We start from the raw sequence: 8811 nt of genomic DNA on the forward strand, positions 1-8811 counted from the left end.
TGCCAAAATGCTTGTGCTGAGCCTGAGGGCATCATTTCTAAGACTACATCTACCCCAGCAGCCAGACACCTGGATTATCAGCTCACGCAGACACGCTTACGCTAGCTGTCACTGAGCTAGTGTGCTAACAATAGTAGTGTACCTGTGGTAGCACAGGCAGTAGTGAGCAGTGGCATGGGTCAGCTCCACAGAATACATACCCACAAACTCCAGGCAGGGTTATACGTAGGGTGGTTAGGCTGTGTTGTTGCTCACCACTGCTCATTAAGGGGTAGTGTGAGTACACCTGTAGAAACTGGGAATCCCACCCCAAGCTCTAAGCATAGATGTAGCCTTTAGGAGAGGATAGTTCATTCTCCACTTATTGTGGACTGTCTAGTGAAACTATCAGCAACTATACCAATGAATGCCCACAACAATCACTTCTTTTATTTGCCCCTTGTTAATTAGGAATGGGAATGAGACCACCAACTCATTTCACATGGGCCACTGAACAGCCAACAGATGGTAATAACTTTCAGTCAGACAGTATGGTCTGGATTGAAAGCAGAAATATGAAAGTGAAAAATGATTCCATTGGCCATTTCTTGAACCGTTCCTTGCCTTATTAATCCCAAAGCTGAATAGATCAAGAGCTTGGGCCCTAAATCATTTAGATGCTATTAAAAATGTTATCCCATATTCCTCCGGGTTTAAAACCATTGAAGTTAATGGGGCTGAATCTAGCCAAATAAGTGCCAGTAGCTAGGAAAATTTAACTTTGACATTATTTCTTATTCTCTGGCATTCTGGTTAGTATATTGTATATTGATTTAAATATATTGTAACCTAGAGTTCTGTTTCATTGCTCATGTGCGGGTTCTAAGTATTTAGAAGCCTATATAGCTAAATTATACGGTTATATTGTGTAGTTGCATTAACCTTACAGTATACTATAGTATGAAATAAAAAGGAATTTCTTGCAAAGAGGTGATGTTAACAAATGGTAACATGGGCATTAATTTATTATTTATATCAAATTTATTTCTTCAGCTGGTATAATTGCTATAATATTTGATGCATACATATGAAATAGTTATTTTAATATAAATACAGAATGGAGAGTGTTAGTTACCATCAATCTATAGCATACGATTTAGAAATAATTAGTGGACTGTAGTTGTCTTTTTATCCTTTTTCTTTTTTTAGATAAAATGTTCTGAAGGAGAACATAATTTAACAAGTGAACATGGAATTAATTTAATGTCAGCTAATTTCACAGAAGTTAATATGATATTAATGAATTGCTTGGTCACTTCTTGCTACTGAGTTGTATCGTGGTCTCTCTTTGGATTGCTTAGTAATCTACAAGCATTAAGTATTTAATTGTTCAGAAAGTGACACAATTTACTGAAAAATAATTAAATATCTAACAAATGATTGTATATTTATAAGGGGAGATGATGAACCTTTAATCACTTCTTTCTATTTGCTCATGCAAGACCTGAGTTCAAAGATCAAATCCTTCCTTTATAGGCACACGAGGCCTCAAATACATCAGTATGAAGGCCTGGAAAGTAACATCTCAGACACTTCGCCAAAGGATTAATGCCCACAAAACAGATATCAGACAAGACCACAAAGAGAAAACAGTTTCTTGCCACTTTAACCAGAAAGGACACTCTCTAAATGACTTAGCCACCTGCATTCTGCTACAAAGACCTTTTACATCTGCACTTGAAAGGGAATCCTCTGAACTGTCATTCATGTTAAAATTCGACACTTGCCAACAAGGACTTAACAAGAATTTGAACTATCTCACCCATTACCAAGACAGTTTCCCCAATTATCACCTGTAATACCATTAACTCACAAACATCCCACTCTCCCTACCTTTAATATCATCAATTCACAGACACTTACCTTCCTTCCTCCCCCTCCCCCCCCCCCCCCGCATCCCCCTTCTGTTCTGCAATGTGATTTGTCCTTTTCATATTTGTTCACTTTTTTTAATTGTATCCTTTGGTATATATGGTTGTGACTACTTTCTTCCACTATTTGATCTGAGGAAGTGGGTCTGGCCCACGAAAGCTCATCATCTAATAAACCATCTTGTTAGTCTTTAAAGTGCTACATTGTCCTGCATTTTGCTGGAAAGAAAGTGACTCCACTCTACCCTTGTGGAATAGATCTGGAGTGACAGTATATATAGGATTGCAGAGCCTGAGGGATCCTGAGCTGGTAAAGTAGTGGTGTGTCCTGTGGCATGCCACTATTTCAACATACCATGGGAAGCAGCAACTGGCCATGCCCACTACTTCCCACTTATCTTTCAGATATAACTTCAGACAAGCTTTAAAAGGGCTAATAGAGAGTTGAATCTTCAGCCCCACTGTAGTCCCAGTGCACAGCTCATTTATTTTTTCCTCAGACAACCCCCACCTATTTCTCTCCTCTTCCCCCAATGATGATGAATTACAAACACGCTGTTAGCAAAACTTGTGGCCAGCATAGAAGAAATAGAAGCATCTTCCTTTCCTATTCCTAGCCTGACCCAAATAATTGCCCTGCATATAGACTATAATCTGGACTTCAGTGAAGTCACATGAGAGATGACTTTGGTTCACTGTATTTAAGGTTCTATTAAAATTTTTGTGACATACTCTCTGCTCTGTTTTTTCCTCTATCAAAATTTTCCACTTCCCAACCTATTTTTCCATTGTAAAGTAGGTAAGTACATTTCTATGGGCCAGACTGATACCCTTAATTGCATTGAATAGTACTTTATAATCAATGAATGGGATTAGTGGAGCAAGGTAATAGTTCAATCTGGCCCCATTCAACTGAATTTCTGATAAAGGGGATACTCATATATCACATCAATCACTGTGACATGTGAGAGCTTCTGGATTCCAATAAGAGCTCTCTATGCATCCTCATTCATTTAAATTATTCACCAAAAGACCTTAAGTAATCTACAGGAGTGTGTGACAAGGCCCACTCACCTCCACACTGGAGAGGAGAGGGCTAACCCTGCATTGTGGGCTGAGGAAGCCACACTACCTATGCAAAATCCCATTTAATTAGTTAACCAGTTATACATTAAGCTTAACCAGTTAACTGATTAAACTGAGGGGGGGAGGGCACACTCCCTAAGGGAAACTGGTACACTGCACTTTCTCCACACTAGATGGAGTCTTCTTTAACCATGTCACAGAGTGGTTATGTGGAAGTGATGGGGGGAAGGGAACGCCTATTGCTCACTGGAATCCAGACACAAAATGACATTGTATTTGTACTTGAGGAGTGAAAGCAAAGATTTCCTTGCTGAGAAAATGGTGGATGTGGTCTTTCCCTATTATAACAGAGAAACCGTGAGTACAGAGAAATGGACAGCAAGTTGCTGGCAGTGCAGTTTAAGAAAAAGAAAGCACAGTATGTAATATCATCCCTCTGCTTGGTCATCTGGTGCATGAGTTACAAAACCTCTGGACCTCAGTGATGTCTCTTGAGTTCTAAAAACCCACATAATTAATCTAAGTCAGTTGCCACATGTGAACAAACTCAAGGTTTCATAAATAAAATGGAAATACCTATAATTCCTCAGGAAATTAGAGCACTGTTAGATAGTCCCATAGTAGAGGAAAAATAAAAAGCAGCCATGAAATCCGTGAGCTCTGGAAAAAGTCTGGGTGAAGATGAATATCTAATATAATTTTATAAGTGTTTGGTCTCATTTGGCTCCTAATTATGTTTTAGAGATGTAAGGGGAAGGGTTTCATTTCAGCATTAATTGCAGACTAGATTTTTCTTAACTCTCTCCCCACCAAAACATTGATGGACCATTTGCAATAATTAAATAACAGGTTAAAACCCTCTGATTATGACTCTAAAATCATAGGCTAAACTATAATCCAGAAAATTCCAGAACAGTACATTTTATGGAGAATATTTTAATTTGAATCTCAAGATTAAACGCTACAAAATCTATAGGCCTGGTATAATTTGCTATTTTTAAAATTCTGTAGTAATCACAAAAATGAAATCCAACAGCCCCTCACTGGATTAACCCCCAACCATAAATAGCAGCTGATTTCTTTGTTTACCCAAAAACCATTTTGTGCTCTGCCTACTACTCTGCCATACTACACACTATAATTGTATCCTTCATTTTTATCTTGTTGAAAGTCTGCTAGAAAGCCATGTGTGTGTGTCCTCATTAGTAGCAATTCATATGTAAATGGCTTAAGATGACACAAACGAAGCTTTTTTTAAGAGAGAAAAGTTGTCCCAAAGATTGTGCAGGCTCTTGCTCATCCTTCTTGAATGAAAAGTAACGGAGAGGTAGCCATGTTAGTCTGATCTTTGTAAAACATAAAAAGCAGTCATGTAGCACTTTAAAAAATCTTGTTAGTCTTTAAAGTGCTACATGACTACCTTCTTGGATGGGATGACAGCTGGGGTTGTGATGCTTGGGGAATCAAATGTGGAGTGAAAAGGATTAAGATCTCCCTCTCTGTGCTGTTTCCTTAGATGCTAGAGATAGTATTTGACAAGAGAATGCTGGTACTTATCTCCCAGAGCAAGGATACTCCTATCCAACGGCCAAAACCTATATTAAAATGGATGGAACCCAGAATCTCCATTGTTTTTTATTCCGATGGGAACTTTTGCTTTAAAAATTAATAGGACAACAGGGCTCCAAATTTTACCCTATTTTAATAAATGGCAGAGACATGATTCTGGAAATTGTAAAGTCAATCATGAATTAACATCTCCAATTCCTTCTAGGCTAATCTTCTTTTGCAGCTGGGGGAAAAAGGTCTCCAATAGACAGGTGCTAGGAGTACGTCAGATAGGACAGAGATTCATCACCTCTGATCTATGGACCAGTGGTGCTCAGGTGAGCACTTGTTGGTCAGATGGGTGCAGTTCACCATGTTTCCAACTGAGAGAAAACAAACAGGAGGCAGAAATTAAATTCACAAGAAAAGGAGATGGAGAATCTCATTCTTTGGACTGGCTGGGCTGTACTGAGCACTAAACCAGATGGGGAGAGTGCTAGGTTACTTTTTGTCAACACTGGACAAGTCTCTCACAACAAAGATTTGTGTAGCCTGAAGGCTGCTGATGAAAACTATGCCAGCTAATGACTGGGGAGGACTGCAAAGGTGGCCTAAAATGTGTAAGTAAAAGAGCACTGGAAATAATGTCCTAAATACTTCATTGTGCTGCCAGTTATACATCTAGCCTTTGATATAGGGAATTTAGCAGTAAGAATAAAGGCATGGCCTATCTTCATTAAGAGCTGCCACAGTGAACAAGGAAACTATTGAAATAGGAGTGATAGTAAAACACAACACAATGAGATAAATAAGCCCTAAAAATACATCCCTGGGCACAAAACTAAGGTAAAGGAGTGGGGGAAGGGAACTGGCCAGGCTCAACTGACATTCAGATCTCCAGCTGCCCCCTGGTGTGCAGACAAGGTACAACAGTGAACGCTCCTAGAATATATTTTTTAAAATCCCCAAACTTGATTTCTCAAGCTGCATATGCCCACTTAAGGGTTGCTAGACATCCCACAAGATGGAAGTGCTATGAAAATATCTTCAAGTTGAAGTCAGTAAGGGTTCTGTTGTGAAAGAAGCTGAGGGCCACTGCAGAAGTCAATGGGACTGAGGGATCCTGGAGATCTCACAGGAGGTACCAAACACCACACTGGATAAAGCCCCACCTTGGCAAATTATTACACAATGGATTTAAATACTACAGAGCACACTCGGGAAGTGCACGTGTGAGGGATTCCGTCAGACTGCTAATGGCAACAGCAGCAGCCCTGCAAAATGATGTTGGAAACAATTTGTAAACTCTGCAATGTGGCGGATAAGCAAATGAATCACATTGAAACAAAGCAGCAGCTGTCTTCATGGAGGATTAACAAAAACAGGTTTGGCCACTTAGGAGCTGTCCATCTTCATTCAGACCCTAGGGATTCTTGCCCTGTTGACTGCATACAGTTTATCAGTGAAGACAGAGAACACAAAGGTAACTGTTCAATTCTGTGTCAACATTAAAGTGACATTTGCTTGTGTAACATGGTAAATCATAAACATCATGGATTGATTTCATGTTTAAAAGGAAGCATGTCTAAAAAATTAAAACTACTCTTCTCTTCCTCTACAGCATTTTGTTTAGCAACATAACACCTGGCAGCAAAATTATGTAAATGCCCAAATTCATCTTCATTTTTTGAAAAAAAAAGTTTACACTAATCTGATGCTTGTGGGCAAGGAGCAGGGCTATTCCATGGCTCTACCTCAAGTGCTCCTCTCCATTTGTCATTGAGCAATTTAATGGGGTCTTTGGAGAAGCAAATCAAAGAAAAAGGCACAAAGTGTACAGGCAGGAAAAAGATAGCTACATGGGCTATCCCTACACACAAACATCTATATAGCTGCTAATGACACCTGCACAAAACTCCATGCAGCAGATGGACCATACACAGGGACAGAGGTCAGGGAGTGGAAGAACCAGAGAACAGATGCTCTTAACATATGTTTTCCTTCTGTGTAAAATAGTCTGATTATTTAGTGATGCTTGGAGCTACATTATTTAATTATTATTTAGCTATATTAAAACACTCTCAGAGAAAGCTCTAGGTTTCCTAATTAATTATACTTACAGAATTATGAACATCCTGCAACAGTAAATAACAGTAAAAAGAGAACAAAGTAACTAAGCCAGCCAGTAAATCAAACCAGAAAAGTCCCTTTCACTTCTCTCCCATGGTGACTTTTGCAGTGTGCCTGGAAGGTTCTGAAGTTTAAGCAATTTCAGACCAAGTTGGGAATCCAGTTAAGGCTCCTGGGGCCCTTTCAGAGAAAACAATACCAATAGACCACTCTTGCATAAGGAGGAAAATCAAATTTGAGAGCCTCCGCTAATCACAGCTATGGCAATATGTCATAGGAGAGATTTTGTTCCTCTGGTAGGCAAATTCCAAGCCATTTAGGGTTCGATAGGTCAGAACTAATACCTTAAACTTCACTCAGTACTATAGACAACTAGCCAAGAGCCTACAATTCTAGAGTTATGTGCTCCCAACAAGATGCCCCACTAAGGGTATGCAGACATTACCCCGCTAGTTCGAACTAGCGGGGTAGTGTAGACATACCCTAAGTGAACTGCTGTGTTCTGCACCAGCATCAGTCTTTAAGTGGTAGCCCCATACACAGCATAATGCAGGTGGCAAAGGCATGACTAGCAATATCAAAATCCACATTCTGATTAGGCACAGACTGTAAAAAGCCATATTAGTTACAGCTGCAATATGATCCTCTAAACAGCAGCAAGAGGTCTAAAAACACTTCCTCTGATGGAGTGGTGAACTCACTCCCTCAATTGAAGAGGCTGATCTATTATCTCTGCTATCTCTTCTGCGGCTTCCCCCAACCCACAGTCCTCCTTTCCACTTTTGATAAGATGAGCTTTAACCTACTTGTTCTCATCCACAGTCCTGTCTGAACTGAACACTGGCTGAGGTGCTGAACCACAATGTCATCTAAGTGAGGCAAGAGAGCCATACAATAGGATGTTATCAGCATACTGAAATGGCTTATCTGTGCTACCCCGTGCATGACAGCCTTCTGGAAAGGGAGCAATAACTTTAGCAAGTCTTAAAGTGATGACCCAGTAGCCAGTGGTAGTGTGGCATATCTGTAATTGCTAAGCATTCTTGTGTGAAACAAGAGAAGAGAGTCCATATTTGCAAGTTATAGCCAGAACTTCTCATGAATCCTCAAACTCTGCATCTTTTACTAGCCCCACCTCTCTATGGACACCAATTGACAGCTGGACTGTCTGACCAGGATTTTATAATTCCCATCTCCAAGCATCTAAAGAATGACACTGTGTAATGCAACCTAATGACTCCACCTCAAAATTCAAGGCTTCTTTTTCACAGAAGTCAAAAATAGGGTCCTATAGAGACACAGTAAATTTTTAATGATTGCCACTTATAAAGAAGCTTACAAACGCTGCACAACAAAGGCTTTTTTACTTTTTTTTTATTAATAATACAGTGCTTTTACCATATTAAAATGAGAAAACAGCAGGTGAAATTTTGGCTCCGACTGCCCCAATGGTGGTTTTGCCATTGACTTCCCTGGGGGCAGGATTTCACCCCACATCACTAGTCTGAACAATTCCTTAATTCCAGAAATTGCCCCTACTTCACTCAACAGCACCATTAACCACCTACATGTTGGCATGTGTGTGCGCATACACAACTAAAAGGAGTAAGAGTAACCAGCAGGCACATTTCTTTCTCTCTCACATATACCCCTTCCCCAAAGAGGAATAAGAGTTTCTCTTTCTTTCAACCCACACACACACACACACACTCCACCTCACTCCTCTAAAAGAAGTACAGCTGGCAGACACATTCATAGCTGAGGTCACAGTTGCTCTTCAGCCAGAAAGAAACAAACTTACTCCTTCTGTCCTTAGGCAATACATGGCTTAACAGATATAACATATCCTAAGAAAAGCAAGATTAATTAAACCATTCTAAACCTTCACACCTGCAGAGTTCCAGACTTTTTATTTTATCTTACCTTTTTCTTATTTTTTAATCATGCACATTTCGAAAGAGACAAAAGTAAGACAGCATTGAAAACATTTAATGTCTCTATGGAAACACAGGCTAACTCTTATTTTATTGCCAAGTGACTACCTAACTAGTGTTTTACATTCTATTGGATTACCACAGGCCATCTGCCATACCAGAAACTTCTGCAAATTTGTTTTTCAGTTAAACAAATAATCATC

The 8811-nt window shown here is 39.6% G+C and overlaps 1 protein-coding gene across 1 annotated transcript in view; it reads left to right on the forward strand.

Annotated features, from left to right (window-relative positions):
* Positions 1-6512, forward strand: part of AIG1 (androgen induced 1) — a 211172-nt gene extending 204660 nt beyond the window's left edge. Inside the window, exon 6 of the mRNA XM_075924341.1 lies at positions 1516-6512. The gene's annotated coding sequence lies outside the window, so the exon portion shown is untranslated. The remainder of the gene's footprint in view (positions 1-1515) is intronic.
* The last annotated feature ends 2299 nt before the right edge of the window (positions 6513-8811 follow it).

This window comes from Pelodiscus sinensis, chromosome 3 (genome assembly GCF_049634645.1).
Source record: "Pelodiscus sinensis isolate JC-2024 chromosome 3, ASM4963464v1, whole genome shotgun sequence".
NCBI classification, from domain to species: domain Eukaryota; kingdom Metazoa; phylum Chordata; order Testudines; family Trionychidae; genus Pelodiscus; species Pelodiscus sinensis.